The sequence below is a fragment of the Anarrhichthys ocellatus genome, unplaced genomic scaffold (genome assembly GCF_004355925.1).
Source record: "Anarrhichthys ocellatus isolate YVR2014 unplaced genomic scaffold, GSC_Weel_1.0 scaffold19, whole genome shotgun sequence".
Lineage (NCBI taxonomy): Eukaryota > Metazoa > Chordata > Actinopteri > Perciformes > Anarhichadidae > Anarrhichthys > Anarrhichthys ocellatus.
The window spans coordinates 2077984-2103064 of NW_022280049.1; the positions used below are offsets into that span (position 1 = coordinate 2077984).

The 25081-nt window shown below is 40.6% G+C and overlaps 1 protein-coding gene across 4 annotated transcripts in view; it reads left to right on the forward strand.

Annotated features, from left to right (window-relative positions):
• Positions 1-573: 573 nt before the first annotated feature.
• Positions 574-25081, forward strand: part of frmpd3 (FERM and PDZ domain containing 3) — a 72285-nt gene continuing 47777 nt past the window's right edge. For all 4 annotated transcript variants that reach the window (XM_031857615.1, XM_031857620.1, XM_031857617.1 and 1 more), the window contains exon 1: positions 574-1140. The gene's annotated coding sequence lies outside the window, so the exon portion shown is untranslated. The remainder of the gene's footprint in view (positions 1141-25081) is intronic.

Here is a 25081-nt window from a genome sequence, read left to right on the forward strand (position 1 = left end):
CCTGAGGATCCTCTGCAGTGTTGATGTGTGACATATCATTCCCCTGGGCATTGAGGGAGCCAGGTATCCTGTTCAGGCGGTAGGTTCTCCGGGCTGTTGATATACTCATAGCCTGAGGAGATCTGAGGTGCTCCTCTCTTCTGTGTATGTTTGGCTGTGGGTGCATTTAAGCTGTGTGTACATGATGCGTGTACATAGCAGGCTACAAACTTCTCAGCTAGCACAGTAAAACATGTTAATTTGCATTCAAATGATTTACAAGTATGCATTTGTACACAGTACACGTGCAAGCTATGCAATGCACAAATGAAATGAAGACTCTGCTTATGTACAGCACACATTTGCCTCTCTCTCGTTGTCTGTCACACACAGCGACATGCGTCTAGGTATAGATGACTCATTAACTCAGCCATGGCCATGCATCCCTGATTGAATTGATGAGGATAGATGGAGGAGGAGGGAAAACAACCTTTCCTATTCTTTCCCTTGCCATTCTTCCTCCCCCGCTCCCACAAACACACACACACACCTCTCTTTCTCTCTCTCTCTCTCTCTCTCGCTGTCCCTCTCCTCCTCTCTCACACTGCCTCAGCATCTCGGAGCCACCGGCAGCATTAACAGTGAGGGAAGAGACTATTTTCACACGCCGCACACAGAGTGGAGCCAGCACTGACGCGCAAACACACAAAAAAAACGCACACACTCACTCACTCACACACATGCAGTGCCAGAAAACGGGAGGTGGACCGAGGCTCCAGCAGTAGCATGTCCACTGGCTGCAGTCGGACATGTAGGAGGAGGAGGTGCTCTGCTCTCCGTTCCATGTTTGCTTCAGTCCTCTAAGCACCTCCCACCCCTCCACCCCCCCTCAAACGCTCGCTCCCTGGCTCTGCGGTTGCTGAGGGGCTGGCTGGAATGACCCAGGAGAGCGGGAGACACAAGGAGATGCGCTAGACGGGGCTGCCAGCCGGGAGGACTCTCTGATCCTTGATCCCGCCTCTTCTCTAGGCTGACATATACAAGGCTAGACCTCTGATCTGCCCCACAGATGCATGCCCATATAGGAGGGCATGGCTGTGTAGAACGAGGGTCTTCATCAAGCACAGCCACAGAGAGGAGGACAACCACAGAGACACGCAGGTAAGAGACAGCACAGCTGGGGCTTTTCTGCTGGATTTCCATCTGTATTGATCTGCGCAGATGTGAAGGGATCAGCTATGTGTCGTCTGAGATGTAGATTACTTTGCTCCTTTGATTCTCATCTGTGTTCGTCCATTGGCTTGATAATTTACGAAGGCTCTGCCGTGTGTGTCTTGTTTGTTAATGCCTGCTGTGCTGCTGTGCTGCATGGTCATTGATTAGAAGGGAGATGGGTCTGTGAATGAGCGCTGTGGCAGCAGGATAATGGAATATGTCTCCTGGAGGACATGGTCCGATATCCATCAGACGTCTGGGGAATGTCAGCTGGAAAGAAAAGGGTAAAACAGGGAGGAGAAAATAGAATAGAGACAGACAGAGCCAGAGGGTGAAAGTCCATGGCATTTGAATATGATTTATTTGAGTGCCATATCCTGTGGGCTTCTGCTGGTTTTGGGGGGTGACCATTTGGCTTTGCTTTTCCTCAGTGTTTCATTTGTGATTCGTATATATTTAACTCACACTCCACATTTGGCAAGTTTTTGAATGAAAGTCTTGAGGCTGCGTGTCAGTGTAGCTGAGGGTGCTAATGTTGAAGGAATGCCATAGATGATTTTGGAAAAAAGGGTGCTCACTGTAGCCAGAGAGGACGGTGGAAGTTGGGGTAGAAGCCTCGGGACGGAGAAGGAAGCTCTGATTTGCTGCATAATTAGAGTTGCAAGCTGAGAAAACACACGAAAATAAACACTGACAATTATATTACTAAAGATGTAACGTTGCTGTTGCAACCTTGAGACTCTCCTGTGGCTGCCCCTGCAGGTCCGTTTACAACCTCTGCCAACAGAAGATTTCTCCCCTCAACCCTCCATTAATAATCTCAAGCCCCAATACATGACTCTAAAATTCTTATGGTGCCTTTTTTCTTCTGTAAAAGTGCATTTCCAGAGGTTGACCCAGGGTGGATGTGCTTATTTAGAGGTGCCTGTGTGGCTGAGAGAGATGAGGTGTCTAGTGACGTTGCATGAAGCATACATCACTGGACGCAGCAGGGCCAGGGACCCAGGAGGAATCAACAGAAGGAAAGCCATTACTCTGATGACCAGACTTCTCAGATCTCATCATGTGACTGGGCAAGTTATAGAGACACTGGACAGGCGCAAATGGAAGGAATGAGACAGGTGAAGCGCCGAGGCAGGCCGACGGTCAGAGAGCACTTTTCTCAATGCCATGATTAATTCCAGAGGCGGTACATTCAGCATATGCCAAAAAAATATCAATATTTTCCATTATACGGCTGTTTCAGAGTGGATGATTTAGAGGTTGATTTCAAAAGCCATTCTGCAACATCCATCTAGATGCCACTCAGCCCATCACTGGTTAGGCTGCCAGTTGATGGAGTGGATGTCTGAGGTTGATTGGGTGTTCTTTTGCAGAAAATACATGTGTTGGTCGATAATGGCAGTTTTTATAGCAGTAAATATAGACACAAGCATCATTGGGCAACAGAGGAAACGTCCAAATGTACAAAATGTAATCAAAAGCACATTACAGTCCTGAAATAATTTCTGTGATCTGGCTATAAATTGTACTTTCACACGCAGCTGCTATTTTATCCTCTCTGTAAACTACCCCTTAGTCATTAGAGAGAGCAGAACATCCCAAGGATAGTAGGGTAGAAAAAATTGATATAACTTGTGGTGCAACCTTTGCCCAAGTGCACAAACAGACACACGAAATATGGCTCACAGAGACGTCCTGATCACCAGCAAATATAAAGCCTGGACATACTTTCAGAATCCAATCAGTAGTCTGATGCACATGTAAGGAGAGTATACTTGGCACAAGCTGGCAGCTCTGCAGAGGCACGTAAAAATCACATTATAAAAACAGACATGGCACTCGACAAAACCTACAGATCACACCAATTACAGTGAACGGCATTTAAAACGAGGGGAAACATCACGCATTATTTCAGTCTCGCAAACACTTGCACGAGTGGATAGCTGTGTTGCAAGACATGTAAACCCTCTCTGAGACACGCATGAATGCACACACTCACAACCAACTGCTTCCCCCGTTCGAGATGATTTGAAATCTAAGCACTGCTCCCATCTTCAGTCATGTTTGGCTAAATGATTTCTGTCCATCTGTAAAAGCTCTGCAAGATCTAAAAACACTTGATGTGGAGAGGAGTTTTTTTTCTCACATTTAATATTTTTGTTGTTATAGACAAATCTCATGAAAAGACTAAAACCACCAGTGAATTGATTGTGAAACGAGAGCTGTCTGTGCTGCCACAGTCTCATGTAGCTAATGCATCTTCCCCATTGATCTCTATTGTAGCATTTGGGTGACACGTGTTTACTGTAATTGCAATGAGCATATAGGCAAATTGATATAACTTGAGTTCAGTGGCATGCAGCTACAGGCTGTGGCTATACAGATAATGCTTGGTTAGTAGAATTTACTTCTTAGATAGGTTTTTGAATACTCTTCATTATGTTGTAGTATCGTACTGTGTTAAACCGGTATGGGCATCTCTAGTAAAACCTCGGTAGAGACATTTTTAACTTGTTGTATAGTTTAATAGGACTGAGTATGATCAGAAGGAATCATTTTTTTCGAAATACAGGAATAAAGGACTCCGAAACTCCAATATGACGGGTGAGACTGAAATGTGATTGAAGAGGATCACTGATTAATTTACTTCCTACAGAAACCTTTTTGTATTTCTAAAGAACGGACAGAAGAGAAGCAGTCATTAGATAGAGATAGAAAGAGAGGGCCGCACACATCATGAGCAAAAAGAGTAGCCACTCAGAAAACTATTTGACAAATCTCTCTCTCTCTCTCTCTCTCTCTCTCTCTCTCTCTCTCTCTCTCTAACTACAGCTTGCACGCTCTCTCTTGTGGTCACCCCTGACAACCAGCTGTTCCTGCTGCTGTATCATAGGACCAATCTGCCCGAGCTGGATTCATGGCATCAGATGCACATGAGACACAAAAAAATACAACCACAGTAATAAACTGGCAGTGTCACTGCGGCGATAAATATCTGAGTAACAACATGCATATGAATTGGTCTTTTGTGTCAGCACATATCTGAGAATCACGCTAGTGCTCCGCAGATGAGCAATGCAGTGTGAAGTCATTACTTTACTTGGCCAGGATCCCAAACTATCAACTGGGGGAAGCAAAACACTTGCAGCAAATGCAAAAAATAAAACCACACTTTGAAGACTGGATTGTAAGATATGTGTGTGCTCGGACCAGCTTTCTGCCCTCAATGAGAGAGGGAGAACACTGTGCTTTGTCTTCAGTACAAATTGACACTTTGCTAAACCCCGCCCCCTTCTGTTACTCCATCTAACATTCAGAGCTACCATAGAGCCCACACTGTCACTAACTGCACTCCCTGCATAAATATTTGCCTATTTAATTCTCGAAAAAGCGATTTCGGAGAGAAGCCCACAGAGGAGTCTAGGTGGAGGCGGTGTACCGGTTTCATTCTGGTGCCCATGTTAACAGGTTAGAGCAGCCACACAGCTTAAACCTAACTTCCTGTGAAGACGAACGTTTATTTTTAAATGACACTATGCATGTAACAAGCGTATATTGACACGCCCTCCCGACACAATGAAAACTAGCGCTAGAGGTGTAGTGCGTTGATTTCTGATGCCATGTGGCAATAACTAAGCGGAGGTCAACAGATCATTATCACTGTTTATTTTTGGTGAGAAAACATAGGTCTGAATATAAATTATTGAATAAGGGGGCTTCACAAAAGGCCAAAGTTGAACTGAACATTGCCTGAATCTTGTTCTTTTTCCTGACGTCTTCATTTTGAGCTTTACATATTGTAGCATTCGGCATTAACTCATGGAGAGGGAAATGGTTGAAAGAATTAACATAAACAGTCATGGAACACAAAATCTCTCTTCAACTTTAAAAGCATTCAAGCCAAAAATGGAGACTTCGTGTCCCTAGTCTAGCAACAGCCATAGTTGAAAATGCTCGGGGTCATGCAGCATTTGGGAGATGTGTGCAGTCTTTGGGGAAAATATTTGCATCCTCTCTTAACACACGCACGCAATTATAATTGTGCACATAACTATGTACGCTTTACACACAAACACACACATGCTTACAGTAAAAGCACAATCATTACTGCTAAGATCATGTTGATGGCTTTTTTTCTTGTTTCACAGGGTACAAACATAGCCAAGGGCCACAAAGCTAATTACATTATTAACTGTGGTTCCATGTTCCCTATTCTTTCACAGCGGTGCTCCAAAGGCTGTTTCAAAATAAAGCATTTCATGGTTGGGTATCACAAAACTCCCATCTAGTCCACCTTATAGTGTGTGTCTGTACAAGTCTTTCTGCAGCCTGGTAGAAAACAGATGACTGCAGCACCTTAACTCTCTTTCTTCTGATAATATAGCACCAATTAGGTTTGCTTTTCTGCACCCGTCATCGGTCAACAACAAAAAACAGAAGGAATTTAAACGTGTTATAGATTTGTGTGCCGTAACAAAACTCCATTTTGCAGGTGAGGACAGTTTTAGAAAAATAGCCAGGGGGAAGCTGTACACGGAGGCAGACGTGGTGGGCAGGGATGGAAATTCAGAATGAACTAAATCTTTCAGTACAGTAGGTCTTTCACCAAAGGAATGGCAAACGTATTTGAAAACAGATAGATATATTTACTTAATATTTCAAAATAATTGAATGGCTTTCTCTTACTCTCTCTCTCTCTCTCTCTCTCTCTCTCTCTCTCTCCCTCTCTCTCTCTCTCTCTCTCTCTCCATCACCCCAACCTCCCTCCTTCTCTGTGTTGTTTCTTCCTCTCTGTCATCTTCTTGAAACCTGGTTGACGTACATACAATGTTGAAATATATATACCTCATGGACATGGCACAGCAATATTAATCTTAGCAGCCTAAAATGTTACACTGTTATAATCTTTTATTAAATGGAGCTCGTCTTGGGCTTTTAATATGAGTGTCAAACATGTGTTTGTTTTTTATCACTATTGTCATGTTGGGGATTTTTTGTTCAAGTGAGAATAATGTCGTGGCTATTCACCCCATAAAATCCACTGACAACGTTTATAAATCCTCCTTTGTTCGTGTGAAAAATACATTTTGGAAACACAAGGTTTTTACCCCAAAAAGCAACAGCACAACCAATATCTCATCTAAGCCTTAATAATTAACAACTGTAATCTTTTCCCACTTCTGCCTTTGTTACCCTCAACATCTCCTCCATTATCCAACGTCCATTACACATCCAGTACCAGATTGGACCGAGAAACGAACTATCTGTCCTCAAATAATATGCAGAAAATGAGCAGGATCAAGATAAAAGAAGAAGTCAATATATTCCTCGAGTCTGATAGCGGACAGAGAAGCAGACGGAGAAAAGAAAAGAGACGCACATAAGGATGTGGAGTTGAAGATGAGTGATGATATCTATTCTTTTCATCTACAGAGGAGAAAACAACCTCATAGGAGTGTTAGAAAGTAGATTTTGACAGCAATATTTCAAGTATTTTGAGATGAGGTTTTAAAAAAGAATATGAACGCATGAATAGCTTTTCACTGTCGTGCATAATACACACACAACAACAACCATGCCTCACGTGGCTCAAGATTTAAGAAGTCTCTTCTGAATATTTTAATCACCTCACAAGAGTCAAATCTGAGAACACAATCACTAATAATGATCACCAGCAGTGAATGTGGGGCATTTGGTAACAAGCTGTCGGAAACTGAATTGCTTGGCTCTTAAACCAGATATAGCTCTGCAAAGTGGAACCACCACATCAGCAGAGAGTGCAGCTCTTCCAGCTTTCTCTACATCACAGCCTGCTTGACTCACGAGGCATCGCTTTTCATACATTTCTATAAAGTCTGGGATAAAACAAACGATTCTCTGTGTGGTTTTGTTGCTCAAGACTGTAAATCTTTGAGTGGTTCATAAGATAGAGATATGTGCTGAGAAGATCTAACAGATAGACCAGCAAGCAGCAGGATGATGAGAAGAGGATTGTCATCAGACAGGTTTTCTAAATGTTACGATACAACCCAATGCGTATACACTAAATTCAATCATTTATCTACAGAAAGACCTGATATTATGTACAAGCAGAACAACAGCTCAATCTTAGTTTGCACACTTTTCATCCTATGCTAACAATTGATTTTAGTGCAGAACAATTGAGCAAGGTATCAAGCCTTGCTATTCTCCAAACTTGAACACACTTATTAGAACTGTGGTGTCACAAAGTGGAGGGTACAGTGACTACATAGACCTGTGAACAGAGATTAAAGCCATATATTCAACAGAGTGATTCACATTTCCCACCATGATTACCACACTGTGGCAATCAGTCAATTCAAGAATATAGAAACAGAACATACCAGTCATATGTTCAGTATCCAGGTGGGCTGCCCACAGGGTAGAAGAAAACATTAATGAATTAAAGGGGCAAAATCTATTTTCTAAATAGCTTGAAAGGAAGCTAGGACATGATTTTGCATTAACTTGAAAAAATGCATTTGATTAACAGGAGCTTAAGTGTACTGCATTACTGCATAAAAGCTGTTTTTCAACAGCACTGGAGCCAGAAATTCCCATTGCGTGCTTTAAGACACCTACTGTAGCAAGAACTACCACCGGGGTGGTTTTGAGTTCTTTGCCAGGTGTTTATATGTCTCTCTGTCTGTCTGTGGACAGATTTTGTCACCAGGATAGTGTCACAACATTGCAAGATGCAGTCATGTAACTTAAAGGGAGTGTAGTTGAGATCAAAATGAAGGCAGAGTTAGAAGGTGGGCGTGGTACGAGCAAGGGTGCCGGTAGTAGTAGCAGGTTGGGAAGTTGGGAAAGGCCCCTTCCCCACACAAATTGGCATTGCGGCTGGTGTGATCCCATCGCAAAATGGTCTATAGTTTCCATGTATGTTTTTAGAGTATTTGTTTTACACTGAAACTCATTCGTGTGTCTAATCCCAACAACAACAGTGTGCTGTAATTATATAAAGTATATATATATATATATATATATATAAAGTCTTTCTCTGTCTATTCTTTGTACAGAGATTAACTAAACAGTATTAAGGGGTGCATTAATAGATGTAATTTACATGAGCCTGGATTAAACAACAGGTGGGCGATGTAGCAAAAGACCCGACTGAGATCTGTGTTGGTTGCAAAGACATAGACTACATGCTGAAATGTTTCACTTGACTGCCCCTTTGCTGTAATTATGTACAGAGTGATGATTAAAATCGTATTAATTCAATAGCTGGCTCAATGTGTTGTGTTTTTGTCAACTGTCAAACACGCATACCCATTGTGAGTGCCTTACAAATAGCATTTTTTGTGCATTATTGACTAAATATTCATTCAAGCTTGAATAAAAAAACAAAAATGATCATAGTAAGCAGAGCACTATTCTGTCTGCTAATGACAGAGAACATTGTTATCTCTACAGAAAACAGCTTATGAGAGAGAAAACTCTCTTGGTGATTTTTTGGAGTAAATAAGTCTGAGGATTCATCTCAATCGTTGTTTTCTTTCTGTGGAGATTTGGGAAAGGACCTGATATTCTAATGCAGGGCTTCACTTCAAAAGGTGTAAAAAGAATTAAACACTTTGACAGATTGGCCGTGCTTACAGGTGTGTGTGTGTGTGTGTGTGTGTGTGTGTTTTGAAACAACATTGCCCAAAGTGAGTATAAATTGACTTTTCCTTTAACATAGTTTAAAAAAAATAGGCACTTTTAAGGTGCAAGATCTGAGATTGGAAGCATTTCAATCTGAGCCGGCGTCTCACAGCTAACTGCAAAACTGCAAAAAAGAGCACAGATTGGGTTAAATCTTCAAACATGTCAGTTTTAAAGCAACAGAGCAGTCGCAAAGTTCTGGTCGTAAAACAATTAAAGCACCACAAAGCCGATGGACATGCAAAAAAAGTATATAGATAACTATGTGCAGATTTCCACTAATATTGCACATCATTAAGAATTAATTATAATAGCCCTTTATAAATTGAGACGTTAATGTGAGCTTTAGTGTTAGGTCATAACAATCACAATTTTATACACACACACACACAAACACACGCGTGTGTTATGTCCATAGGTGCGCTATGCCAGAATTATATTTTTAAGAGAAAAGATGTAGACGTGTACGCATGAGATGTGGCATGAATCACAATTATGCTTAATAAACACAGAACTACACTTTTTTATTTGTTGTGTTTCGCATAATGATGAAAATATCATGAAATGTGTTTCAAGATAAATGTTGTTTAATCTGTGTTAAAAGGGACTACGCCCATTTTCCAAATGTACATAATAATATAAAACATGAACAACTCTTTCTCAAAACTAAAAACTAGAGCGCTCAAACTCATATATGTGACGTGGAACTGCTTCAGAGACGATGAAATGGGAAAGATGTTATAGATGGCACTGAGAGCACCCAGGAGAATGTATGAGTATATGTATGAGATCACAAGTTGCAAATGTCCCCGCTGTGGGACTAATAAAGGACTATCTTTTCTTATCTTATCTTAAGTTTAAGACTTACTTCTCTAGTTTCTGGCTTTGAGAGAGAGCGGCTCATGTTCACAAACACCGATTGAACCTTTCTAGGCCATGGAAGAACATTCTGGAATTCTTAATTTAGACGGAGTTCCTCTTCAAACTGAGGAAGAAAAGTAGAGCTGGAGACAAAGATGCTGAGGGTTTACTGGTTAAAAGCCCTGTCATTGTGAATATGCTTGTAATTGACAAGTAATCCACAGCATGTACAGTCATTAAACAGATTATAGTGTCTGCTGTGAGCTCAGCAGTCTAAAGATACATCATGCTGTTGCAAAGACTCTCATTCAACTCAGGTATTTGTATCATGCCATTCCCCGTCTTTCCATATTTTTTTCATTTGTGTCTGTCAGCTGTTAAATAAATACAAAACGCCATAAGCTTCCAAATATTATTATCCGACTACTTTGCCACAATGTATCCGCTGTTCATTCATATACAATAGTAGGTTATCATTAAGGTGCAGAGCAGATGTGTGGATTAAATATGCTGCTTACTTAGTCAAGACGGATAAAGATGCATTCTTTCACAAAGCCCGGCTAGATTCTGCTGTCAACACCACGTATCTATGTACAAACACGAGCTAAGACTTGGACAAAAAGCTCAGATTTGTAGCTGAATGCAGCTACTCACATTCTGTTTGAATCAGACTAATTGCTTGTGTAACTGAATAACCACACAGACAGGGTTCATGTTTACCCGCAGACTGTTTTGGGGAATTGTAGCTTTCAGCCCACAGGTCTGTTAGCCTGCACACACACACTACATGCTGTGTGTGAGCGTGTGCGAGTGTTACGCATGAGTACACACAGCTAGAGCAGCCAAAGAGGAGTTATTACTGTAAGACAGATCCTTCCCACCCCCCCACCCCCCCACCTCATGCGCATACACGTACACACACGGACTGTTTCACACACATTGATTGTGTGGGGGTACGTTCACTCTCATTAGAGAAGCCCAATTTAAATTGTTAATGGCTTCAAAATAGAGAAGTGGCTTCACTGAATGCTTGTAACCCTCCACCCGACTCACCAGCCCCGAGGGAGAGGACGCAGCCCAATATGAACATTTAATGTAATTGGACACGCTAAATGTGGTTTTATGCAGAACATGTCCTCACGTAAATAGCACTCGTCCATGCATGAATGACTGATTTAGTTTGAAACCCCAGTGTTCTTTTCATTTCTTCTCTCGAAACTTTGAGCACGGCATCATATTTAGTACCAGACTCATGGCAGGATATTTTAGGTATCTATAAAATAATAATACTCATTTGCAGAAAAGACTTTGGTTTGAGTGCCATCTAATCATTTTGTGAACATTCAGAGTCCTATTTATGTATCACATAAAATTGCTACTTATTGCAATGATGTACATTATTGATCTCTGTAGGCTTCCTCAGGTACTTAAAAAACAAACAATTTGACAGTTAAGATTCCAATAAACAAATCAAGCACTGCTCACTTATTTGTTTGATTGTAGGGATCATTAAGTTGCAGTAGGGAGTTGTCGAAAAATCTATATGAATCATAACCAGCAGGACGAATATAAACCGGGCATTTTTGTGTGCAATGCAACATTAATGCGATGAAATGAAATGATTCATGAGATAAACTGGCAGGAGAAGCTTAATGTCAAGAGTATTATCTATATAAAGTCACTTATACTGTGTCCATGGACGAATCAATTAACAATGAACATCACTGTTTTTGTTTAATTTGAAATGTAATACTTTATGGGTGTAAAAAAGCATCTACAATATGTAAACATACCGCATTAATAAACAAACAAGGCAGGTCCCCAAAATGTTAATCTATATTCATTACGACTGAAAACATTTACTCCAAATTCAGTTTCCTCTCATTTCCCTTTTTTAATATTTTGACACCTGCGCTGTAAAAGTATTAGTTCATAATTTGAGGCACACAAATAAGTGAAGGCATTCAACAAAACTATCCGTACTTTGTAGATATTTTTTGTGATCTTACAGGTGCTACATTTGTTCTCACATAATGTACAGTAAATGGACCTGCAACACACACACACACACACACACACACTGAGAAACAGACCCAGTCACGCAGGAATTAGGGTCACCCTCCTTTGACATCGTTTCCCTCCTGACATTAGCTGATGGTGGCTGTCTAGCTGGATGTCTTTTAGGTTGATATATAAAAACAGGATTGGCATTAATCTTGTCCAGAACTTTTACGGCCTCTGACTGATAGTGGTTTGCACAGCCGAGGGCCACTGGCGAGACGAAGCTCTTGTCTGGTTAATTAATGGTCTGCAGGTAATGTGGGCGACCCGGTCTCCAGCAGCAGCGGAGTACATCCTCTGGAGAAGGATCGGCCTGTAATGAAGGGCACTTAGACCGCCTGCCAGGAGAGCGGCGCAATGATTAAAAGTCACCAAGATTTTCATCTGACTAGAGAGGACCGCATCACAGATGTGCTACTTAGACGTTGTGCTGCTGTAAACCTACAGGTCTGAATTTGTAAACGGAGTGCAAACAGAAGAAACAGCAGAAATGCAGCAAAGGACATATTTGCTTATAATCTCGGTGTTGATGATGAAGTATCTTCCTGTGAGGAGCAACAATGATAAATTGTGCTTTGCTCAGCATATTCTCATTCAGCGACAGTCTCAAAGGTGGATCCCGACAAATCCTTTGTTAATGGCCTGTCATTCCTCTTGGGAATACAGTAAACACTGGCTCTGTAAAATATATTCCAGAGACAAATATGCTGACAACACACAGTACAACAAATATAGAACAGGAATAATGCACTTATACTAATGAAAGGGAAAAGTCAAAATTTGACAATATTCATGCAAAAGCCTGTTGGGATATGTACAATATCAAGATTTGAATGAGTAAACTGTAATCAGTTTTCAGAGTTTGCTGCAGGAGCCCAGAAGGATGCGTCGTCTAATTTTGGCTAAAGCACTTTCTTCCAGCAGAGGGGTACCATCACAGCTGCTGACCTGCAGGTTTTTGACTGTTTTCCAGGAAACACAATGGAATTAATTATGGATTTTGCCAGAGAATGAAGCTGAAAAAGTCCATGTGAGTGTCAGTTGCATAGCATACTCTGTTGTTATAGAGCCTTTTTATGGATTACAAATGGAAATTATTAATGAATATGCTTTCAATCCAGACAACTGAAGGTGAACAATACCTTTGTCCTGCATGGCGTTTGTAACTGTAAACTGACTTTACAATGGAATACATGTAATTGTAGATTTTCCTTTTCTTTCTGACTGTTGTAAGCACTTCTTGTCCATGTTGGCTTCTTAAAAGGTGAAGTTTAAAATGTATTCTTGACCTTGAACACAGCAGCCACCTCAGCACACGGTGTAATTTAGTAGCTGTTCTGGAGCTCATTTCAGTACAATTGTAACAGTTCAATGACAACAGGGAAAATTCTGCCGATGAAGATCATGTGATATAGTGTGATTGAAAGCCTATACTGTCCAGCTTGTTGTAAGATTGTCAACTGACCATAAAATGTCATTGACCATTAGGGAAGCTCTCGCGGTTTGGAGAAATATTCACCACTGGTGGTTTGCTTTCTACTTAAAGTGCTGAATCCCTCTAACACAGTGACTATACCAATTCCATCTGTCTGCCCCACCATAATATGAATATGTGTGCATTAAACCTTTGTTGGACATTTGGAATAATTATCACAGTTCCCTCACGTCTCTCATGCCACCAAACTGTATGGATGAGTCAGCGTCAGTGGTGTATAAAGTACCCAAAAGCCATACTTGAGTAAAAGTAAAGATACCTTACTGGAAAATGACTCCAGTAAAAGTAAAAGTTTACCTATTAGAATACTACTTGAGTAAAAGTCTTAAAGTATCTGATATTATTGTACTTAAGTATCAAAAGTAATTTTCTGATATTAAATGTACTTAAGTATTGAAAGTAAAAGTACAAGTAAATGCTGTTAATAAAAAAGCAAAGGGTCAAAATTTTGAGAATTATGAAGTTTATTCTTTTAAGTGCTGGGGCCACCATGACCAAGGACATGGAGCTGTGTTGACAATAATTGGGTTGGCTGTGATCCATCCACCTGCTGTAGTGATAGCACGGACAGTTATTCAAAATGGCTAGGATCTAAACAGGCACATGTCATGTCTCAGTTCAGAAGCGGTAATGAAACAAATGAACATGTGAAACAAGCTGATAATGGAGCGTGACAGAATATATAAATTTCTGGTCCACAATGTGGATTTGGCATATCTTGTTATTTTCACAATGTTGGCCGTTTTTTGCCTGCAATCTGCCAAATGTGAGCTATTATGCTGCATTTCCATCATTCATTACATATATTCACATGAATATAATAACCCGCCTCTCCATCCAGACAGGTTGGCGGCAGTTGATGACTTCATATATCTTTCTGGCAATTTGAGGCTCCAACAGAACATGTGGCCCGTCTCTCTCTTGCCAAACGTCTCACTGGGCAAAGGTGCCGCTCCCAGCTAAAGGCTGTAATCTCTCTCACACCTGGCTAGTGTGGCCAATGCCAATAACTGCCTGCCTCTCAGGCTCATCAGTCTGGCAGACAGTAAATCAGCCCGAGCCCCTGCAAGAGCCCCAGAGCCGAGCTGCACGTCACAGACGGCACTTTAAACCTTCCTGCCGGCTTGCCCCTCTGTCGGAGATGTGCTTGCCTTGTGAACACAAGTACGTGGATGAAGACTTGGGTGTATTCTCAAACACACAAATTTTTTTCTTTTTCTTCCAAAACGTCATTTTGATCATTTATGATGCAGGAGCAGATAACAAGCACACCTTCCATCCAGAGGGAACGCTTTTGAAAAGGCTGCGTGATTACTTTGAATGCCGCTGCTCTGGTAGTCTTTTGTCAGAGCATCAGGGAGAAACTGACATACATTCCATGTGTTCCTGCTAGCGCTGGATTCTGATGCGTGTTTCTTATCAGCGTGCGCCAATGCTTATGTGTGTGTGTGTGTGTGTGTGTTGAGTGCTTTCTGAGCCGGATGCAGGGGCCTGGTATGACAAAAGCTTACAGCTTCAGACAGACAGATGTTCCTCTTCAGATATTGATCTCAGCATAGAACACGGCTGTGAGAACAAAGCCGTCTCCTGTGATTATGCTCACTCTACAGCCCGAACCTGGGGAATACGTTGTGCAGTTGGGACCCAGCTGATTGGAGTCACACAGAGATAAATGATTAATGCATTTATGACAATTTCTATTTTTATATCTACCACAGTGGCTGTTTGAAGTTGGTGAGAGAGAAAAAGAACTCCGAGCCGCCTAACCTAACTTATATGTCTTGTTTATACTGTGACTTTCAAAGCCCACTGAGATAAGACAGTGGGGGATATGGCAGCTGGCAGAGTAAAGGCTGTTTTTGAAAAGCAGAAACTTCAGAGCCATCTTCTCACCGAAAATCATCCCCAGCAGCTGGGAGAGGAGGACCTGAGCAGGTGATTACCAAAGGCAAGGGCAAGGATGTGACTACATCCCACAAAAGAGACAACGCCCAGTTGTCCTAAAATCTAACTGAAGTGACACTATTTTTCAAAAGAGCAGACACATGTTCACACACACACACACACACACAATGTTCATTGACTGACAGCTTCAAGGCTTCTGTGAGTGAGAGCTCCTTTTCTGATAACGTGAGGGGGAAAAGGTGAGGGCTTCAACATGTGTGCAGGCTCCGGCTGGCAAGTCGGCTGCCATGCACACGGTGATGGATGGAGGCGGTGGCCTTAATGTGACTAAAGGCCCAAGGATTTGGCTCTCAGAGGAGGACGGAAGGCGAAACTGTGATGGAGATGCAGTGAGAAAATAAAATCTCATTGTGGGGAGAAAACCTCACTAATGCTGGTCAAGATTTTTAAAAGTGCCACCGGCTCTGCAGTCCAGCATGTTGTCCACACTTTTCTAATTATGAAGGGAGCAAAGGTGGAAGTCAGGTGACGTAGTAATAAAGAGCGGCAAAGTCTGTGTAGGGAGGACTTCGGATGGATGGGTCAAACAAACAGGACTCATTGGTACATATGTACTAATACCTCACATGTGATGATGTGATATCACATTATCTTTCCCATACATGAATGAAATGTACTGCAGGAGATTCCATGGTGTCTATATTTTAGCCAGCGGTCCCATATAACGTCAGGAAATCACACAGCGTTGACAGCCAGAGATTTGCAGTCCCGACTGTACAGAGGAAAAGGGCAACTTAGACGTATTGATGCAGAGCAGGGGCCTGACCTGCTCGGCTGTCACTAATCAATGTTCACCTCAACCTTCAACATATTCTGCAGAGAGGAATCCCTTGTGTGCCAATGCAATTTGACTGTTTTTCCACTCATGCTGTGTATGTCAAGATTTAAAATTTGTGACAGTACTCTGTTCTGTTCAAATGAGAGGTGAGCTTTAGCGGTCCAATGCAGGTGCTCTTTAACGATCTTGGTTTTATGGTGCTACTTAAAGCATGACGTTAGCAATGCGTGACAAGAATGCTGAGGAGGCAAAAGGATATGGTGCACAGTCACCTCCTCCCCTAGCCACAACCCTCATGAGCTCCTCCAAGCTCCTCACTGGAAATTGATGGTTTCTGCTGAATGCAGGCTGCGCTGTTTTGCATATTACCCATCAACCCCCGGGGACAGCACTATAGAACATAAATTTGTTCAATGGTTTGTAACTGGATGAACTATACAGGTAAAAACAAGAGAGAAGAAGAGAAGATAGGCTTTTCATCCGGAAACTAAAATAGAGAAGGGTACATGGATTTAGAATTTAAATGTCACATATTATTACGGATTACATTTTGGGTTCTTTATTACAAAACCTAAGCTAAATATACTTCTGCCCATGTTGTGACACCTGGTGCTTTACAGTACGAATATTAAATCCAGCTTTCCAACTTGATGTTTCAACACATTCTTACCCCAACTCGTCAAATACTGACGCTCGGTCAGTGACCCAAAGCTTCAAGAGTTACTAGAGTTAGTTTTGTTCATGGCAGGGACAGCATGTTAATATAAACTTGTTACATGCATAGTGTCTTTTCAAAATAAACCTCCGTCTTCGCAGGAATTAAGGTTCAGGCAAAAAGAAACACTTAGTTAGGATTATGAAAAGAGCTTGGTTGACGTTAACTTGACTGAATTACGACTCACGTGCCTAAAAACTCATGTGCCAAAATGTCAACATTGACATTTAGTTTCACTCGAGACACAATCAGTTGTCTCTGTTAAGTGCTGTTTGTTTGACTAATCCACCACCTCTGCCACCGATACCCTACGTAAACTATCTCTCTTATGCTACGTCAGTTGCTAAGCGTGCAATAATGACATGGGTGGGTTTACATCGGACTTAGTTAAAAGCAAGGTGCGTTGCATACAGACACTAATGGGTGCGCCATTAAACACAAACGGACAGAGCTAATCTTCATATTAAACCACTGTTACATTGCCTGACTCTAACCTACACCACCGCTGCAGACAAAGACAGTGACAGCAAAGCGAGGATTAAAGATCATCCTGTAGCTTTAGCAACATGACTCTTCCTTTACTTACACTAATAGTTATAGGCTCTCTCAGTACATACCATCAGATTGAGAGCAGCACGCTTTGAGTCATTTAGTCCTCTTAGTGCGTCAGCGCATGAAGATCTCTTCAGAGTTATCAGTGAGAATACATCATCTCATTGCACCGAGAACAATTTCCTGAAATGGAAAGCAAAGGCCTCTCATTCTCATTACAGTGTTGTGACGGTCCTCGTTTCATACCTCATTTACATAACTCTCTCTCTGCATCTATTTTCTGCACTTTTTTATTTTATTTGCCTCAAAATAAAGTTAACCAGGGATTTGTCAATGTTCTAGAGCAGGGGTCACCAACCTTTTTGAAACAGAGAGCTACTTCAACGGTACCGAGTCGTACGAAGGGCTACTTGTTTGATACAAACTTCCTGAATAACAAAGTTGCACAGATCACCTTTTAATAATAATAATATGTGTGAAGACACTGTCTGATCACATGTCAATGTTAATTATTCCTCACAATAATTATTAACAATGATTTCCACAACATGATGGTAGGAAACACAGATATATTTAAACATTTATTTCTGTTATTCTGTTTCAACATTTGAAAGTCAGAGGTGTCACATCTCTGATATTTTTGTAAATATCTTTCTTGACAGTTTTGTATGAATAAGCACATTTGTAGCATTTGCTTCAAAATCACACCTGTTATATTTTCGCAAAAATGATCACTTCTAACATTTTTTATGAAATCATTAACTGTCTTATCTTCAAATCATGTCTCGTTTGTACTAACCACTTTTGTAACATTTTTGAACAAATCATGATCAACAAATCAACTCTGTCCCATGTTTATACAAATCATCAGTTATGACTATCCTGTGTTGTTTGGCTTTGGAGCGGATGCCATTTATGATCTTCACGACAGGAGTCATCACATGATCAAAGCCGGTTACTTTTGCACATAGCGCCTGCTGGTGAATGATGCAGTGGCAATGTAGACATTTTGGGAAGTCTGGGTCACCTTTACTTTGAGCAATGAAGCCTGCATGCCGGCCTGTCATGGCGGGAGCCCCGTTTGTTGTCACCGACACCATTTCTAATGGTACCTTTTTCTCCACGAAGAAACTAGTAAACAGTCTCGTCTATAGCTGAGGGGGGGATCCAACCCTCCGAGGCGCGCGAGTATCTTCGGGCGCCCCCGCGTTCAAACCTCTAGTCTGGGCCTTTTCAGTCGGATTGCGTTGCCTCGCCTCTACCTCTGCCACCCAAGAGTTGTTTTCCCGCGGCCTGTTCCGAGGACTGACAGACCTGACGACGGGGTGCGCTCGCGGCGCGCGTCCGGCACCAACAGAAGCGCCCGCCATTCGGAACCTGAAAACCTAGTGCGGTACGGCAGTCTCTTCCTGGCTGTCCGTCGTGCGCCTCTGGGTACCCAACTCTCTTACGACAAATATTGTCATTTTAAAATCTACAATAATGCAAGCATTTTTGATTAAAAATTAACAGCAACTAAAATTTTTAGACGGAGCTCCATGGTGACTAGTGCTATTTTTAGAATTTTTTTACTGACTCATTGGCTTATTAAAACGTGATTCTGTTATGTGACATATCTGCATTAGGAAAGAAGAATATGTAAGCAAAACTGTCTTTATTATCAGCAGATTTAGGCTACCTTGATGGGGTCATTGTTGATGACTAAATATATTGTGTGATTAGTTTTGTTTGAAAAGTAAACAAAAGAAGAAGAAAAAACAAGTTTAGCTGACTCTAGGGAAATTAACGACTGTACCAAACCACAGCATATGGCAAAGCACAACTGTATGACTCACTGTAAAAAATAAAGCTATTAAAGCCAACACAACAATTAATCTCTTTGGTGAGGAAAAAAATAATAGACACCGCCTGCTAACCTCCATTTAGCGCAAAGATAATACACAAATATTTCCCAGTTTTATCACCCTCCTCTCCCCCCAAAATCATCCCTTATGGCAATGAATGAGACAATCTTACACAGTGCCTCAGTAAACCCCGTTAGACAAGCCTATGTTTGTGCAGAGATTTAGTTTTGCTGCATGAGCACTTGTTGAACTTAAAGATGTAGATTGATCCCCTGTCAACACTACAGGACCACACATGGTGTTTGAGCTTTCAATAGGCTCAATAATAATGACACCCTTTTCTTGCAAATTCAGAACTGGTTCCAGTGCAGGACCTGCTTCTTGATTTATAAACTCTATTCAACCAGAATTCCTTTCTTTCTATAGATTTTCAGTGCGCTCAACATTTAAAAAGGTCATCAGACTGTGTTCCTGTGACCCTCTCTGTGTAATGGCGTTCTCTGGATGACTAGTAGGCTAGATGGCCTCAAGCTCTTCAGTGGGCCAAACCTGTTATGATGCAATGCTTTTACCACTTTCCCTTGAGACTTGACTTTTAGAGAGTTCACGACGGTGCCCTTTGAAGTATAAAGTATCCATTTCTAGTTCACGTTACAGAACGTCTCAGGTTTACACTGTAGTGTCGTACAGTATGTCAGTGGACTCGTGTTCCCAGTGTGCTGAGGGCCACCTTAAGGTTTCTAGATTCCAAATACATAATTCATAAATACATGGGAGTGTATTCAGTTACAGTAGATGGATTGACATCAAAGGAGGGTTCAGAAGGACAATGAACAGGCTCTAGCTGATTCGTGACAGAGAGGAATAAATGCATAAAATAAGACAGACTACAGGGTATATAAGCTCTCGCTCTAGTTTTTATGTTGCTGGCCTGTTGCTATGTAGTTTCTGGCACCCCTGTGGCATCAGGACATCAAATCTTTGGCATACTTACTTGTATATTTGTGGGTGAAAAGTGAACCAAAATAATGACGAGCTCTTGCTTATTCAGCCAACCTGTTATGGATGAAAGACTCATCATGTTTCCACTATGTTTTACATGTATTAAATGTTGTACTGCAGAGACATTATTTCAAGGGCTGCTGGATTATTTACAAGAAAATATTTATCTTTTCCTGAAATGTACTTATGAGGTAAATTTAATAAGGAAAAGACATTATAAAACATAAAACATAACTCTTGTTAAATCTATTTACCGATAAGAGAGGAGGACATGACGATAAAGAGGAGCAGAAGAATTACTAAGGATGTTTTTGTTTCGTATGATAACTGATGTGTGTAAAATAGTCTGCAGCTCAAAATCAGTCTAAACTAAACTTTATTGTTGGTAACACTTAATGTAAGCAAATGAGTGAGTACCTCTTTTTTTGAAAAGCAGGCAAAGGTTAAGCCGGTTATTTGTAATCACAAGAGTTTTTTGATGGCTCCAAATTCTAATTGCAAATCACCAGCAGCCGGATGTTGCCGTCTTCTATACTGCGGTGCTTTGCTGTAAGCCAAAGCAAAGTACAGCATGAATAATAGTCATTTTCTCAACACAGAGTATCTCTGTGTTGGTGGTGCGGGGGTGTGTTTTGGGCACTGTTTGACATTATAAGAGAAAAAGGGGAGAGTGCAGTGAAAGACATGATTAGTCACAGGTGTTCTGGCTGCTGACGTAAACTCCTTCTGCTGGTCACATGTAATAAAGGACAGATTCCAGAGCTGAGATGAGTGGGCTGTAAAAGATATACTGTCTATGATGTATGCACTCACATTACCAGTTATGTTTCAATTGAGTATTTCATAGAAAGTGTTCATAAACATGCAGAATGACATTGTCCCTCCTTTTTAATATTGAAGCGTGTCCTCCGTATAAAACATTGTTACAGATTAATGTAACAGAACTCTGCCAGCTGGACAAAAATACTTTTAAGACCAAAGCAAAGCCAGAGTCTCCTGTTTCTAAAAATCAATAAAAGCAATACCCTTACAATTGTTTTTATTGCACCATGATTGATATTGCACTACTCTAAAAATAAACCCGTTTGATAACGATGGCTTTCCTATGTGCACTGAACAATAAGCTAACATTCTCTCACTGTGAAGAAGTAATGAGAAACAATACAGCACGCAGTGTGTGTTAATGCTATTTAAGCTATAATGTTTTAGAAAGAGATTCATTGGTTCACAGTTGTTTTTTGGGGGGGAGTGGGGAGCATTGCAGTGGTTTAATTATGTGTCGAGTTTGTTGGATCATCTTGTAAAATGGCAATATCCTGTTAGATGTGCAATCTTACTATAGTTTACGCCGTTATGAGCTTTGAGGTTCCCATTTTCGCAAGTATTTTCCCTGATGAAGGTTAAAGGACCAACCGCTTGGCTTTCTCATTAAATAAATGCAGGGACCCAGTGTGTCTATCTCTCTCAAGATTTAAAGGGGTAATCAAGCATTTTGGTTTGTCACTTCAAAAAAGTTGAATGACACACAAGAGACATATTTTAAAAAAATGGTCAAAATCGAAAAGGCTGACAAATCCTGACTTTTAGTGCCTAGTATTGGTCAAGCTCCAAATACACCGGATCCCACAATTCTCAAAACAAGAGTGTCTTTCATTAGACCCTGCCTGCCCGTTAAATACTCACTTCTTTAAAACCCCATCCCCGCAGTTTGTAACTCAGGCTTTCAGTTAAAAATCTGAAGTCCCAAGCCTGAGCTGAGATAACCATAAAGAAATCGCCAGGCTTGTTTTTTTCAGACAGTAGAAAGCTCCTCCAGAGCCACAAAAGGCATTACACAACTACAGACTGAGTAGTACTCCTCAAGATGCATAAGCTGGACAAAGTAAAAACAGTGCCTCTGTAATGTGCTGGCCTTCTTACACCTTCCCATTGGGTCATGAGTGTGATCAGGCTTTCGATGAGATGTGTGCAATGATGATGATGATGATGAGGATGATACAATGGTGATGGAAATACTTTGTGATCGTTTACGGTGGTGGAAATAAATTATTCGCGTTTCTTATATTAAAAATAAAGTCATTACATGGCACAAAATGGTAAAAAATACATACGGTATGAATGGTTAACCATTTATTCATGATGGATTGTGTGCCTCTGTATGCAGTGGTGGAGGAAGTATTCAGATACTTTACTTAAGTAACTGTTATACAACTACATATCATATCAGTGGATTGTTATTACTGATGCATCCGCGTGTAAGCTGCATTTAACTATTATCTATAACAATGTATCTTATAAAGTAAAGTACCAAGTAACTGTAGCTGTCAAATCAATGGAAATAGTCAAAGTACTGCAGTATAAAATGTGTACTTAAGTACAGTACTTGAGTAAATGTACTGTAATGTTTGTTCCTCGGATCAAAAGTTATTTGAAGCAGCGTTACAAAGTGTCATCCCAGAAATGTTTTGAATTTAAATGCAAGGAGGTTAATGGATGAAGACGGCAGTCTCACAAGATTGTTTTGATTCAAATTTGAACTATCTCTCTGGATACTTAAAGATGTGGGATCTGATATTTTCTTCCTGATCTACAATGTGAATAGCCAGAGCTCAAACATTGAGCTTTTTTTTGCTGTGTTGTGTTATGTTGTGTAGATACAAACAAGCCCCAGACAAGTTCTAAATCCGAAAGCCTGCTGGGGGAATCACCAAATAAATTATTAATTCATCCTCGCCTCCTGACTCAAGCCTTACTTGTATTCCTTAAAATCAAATAAATAAGCTGCTGTTGGCTGGTCGATTTTATGTGGAGAGAGAACAACCTGCTGATTAGCCAGCAGAGCAACAAGCAGATTTATAACGTGGCTGTTGCCGGTGTAAAATGATTTATTTGGATCCACATGATGTTAGCTTGTCAACAACTTTCTTCAAAATGTTGTTACTGCTCAGCCCGAGCTAAAGTCATCTAAGTAATTTGGATGATTCCAAAGACAGGCAAATATCAGGTGTCCCAAGACTGCAGCCAATTTTACCTTATCTGTGAGGTGTGCAAGGAATTAGAAATTGGAAATCATCCAAAAAACCCCATCAGCACCACCACAGACTCTCTGACACACACAAGACTGGATCCTTATTCTGAGAAAAGACTACATTAATTAGTTGCCCACCTTCCTACTCATTGTTCTCCTTTAGGCGCTCTCTCCCCTTTGTATTCATTAGGAAATCATGTATGATGGGCCTGAGGAGTAAACATCAAGCTGCAAAGTAAATCATCATAATGAGCCTAGTAAGTCTGTGCAACAACTGGCCCTCAGGGGAAAATAATCAGCAAAGCTTCTGTAGGTTACCGATGAGCATTTTTAAAAGTTAATCCTAAGTACAAGGTATTTAAAAGACTAATGGATCGCATGGTATGAGGAGATAAAAGTTGTTGCCAGCGTATTATATATAAGAGGCTGCTGTGAGAATCTTCTCATTCGTGCTGGTGGAGGAAAAAAAAGAGAAAAAAGTATAGAAACTACTGTCATACCAACTTTGGCTGCTGAGGGGATTTTTAGACATTTCCGTTTCAACAATAAATGTGATTTACATACAGAGAAGGTGGGTGTCACTAAAACAATTTTTGACATTGTGAGGCTTGTGTAGAGCACTGGTGGTCCCCAAGGAATAACATAAGCACCACATGGAGGGAGGAAACAGCAAGGACATCATGTTTTCGACCTTATCTTGGTCATCTGTTAGTTTGAATATCTAAATCTACTTTACCAGAGTTTAATGATGGAACAGGTGGATAAGCATAGCAAAGGCGCCATCATTTGTCTATTTATATACTTCTTTATTTTTTGGCTCATAACTCCTAACTTTGAGGAATATTTGATTCCTTGCTTTAAGACAAACCTCTCAATATTTCCAAAGATACTAATATATATATTTGTTGTGCAGTTTTATGGCCACTCTTCCTATAACTGCCATGAACACTTGGGTCATGACTCTTGTTAAGTCTCAGTTATACTTTCCGCAAGGACGGTCGCACTGACATGAGCTGTGGAATTGTAACGAGGAAAAGTTTGGATCTTTTAACATTCTCAAAGCTCCTCAAAGTTTTCTATTTTCTCAGCCAATCCACGTAGTTAGAAAATGTTGGATATGCACGGACAGGCAACAACCTGCCATTTGCTACCCTCGCAGATGTGGCAAGCATTAATTCTGCTTTAAAGCGGCATCATTTTTATTTGTTGTTCTTTTGCCACATGGGGGCTGTAAACACAAAATTGAATTATCACCTCATAATGTTGATGTTGCGATTGTTAGCAAACATTTGCTTGCACATTCGTCAGATACAGAGCAACATTAATTTGTAGTCAGTCAGAGCTTCATTGTTTTCATCAGCTCGTCTGTGACTTTGCGGTAATGTAGAGAGTGGGCTAAGAGATGCTAATATGCTCTGTAAAACTGAGAGGGATTGCAGAGTTGCGTAATAATTATCTCTGTGTTCATCACTGTGAACACCTTTCACACTACACATAATCATTTTACCTATTGCTAATATAAAAATATTGGTTAAGTGCAGCAGTTTTACATACAATTTGTAAATACATATACTTTGATATTCTTACAAAACCCATGCCCAACATTTGCCAATCAACATATTTGTCTATCACAGTGCCTAATATGATGAAAATCTGAATCAAGATGCAGATTAAACCTTTCAAAATAGTATGTATTCTTAAAATAACAAATGTAGAGGGTTGTAGGATATAAATATGCACTCCTGGAATGATTTCTAATTTGTTTGGATTTTTTTTTTTATGCATGACAATGTATTTGTTAAAATGTGCTTGATGTAATTAGCTAATGTAATCTGCATTGCATGTCACGGATATAAAGATGAAAAGAAAATATATACATTTGAAACAAGGATCTACAAATATGTTTCATGCA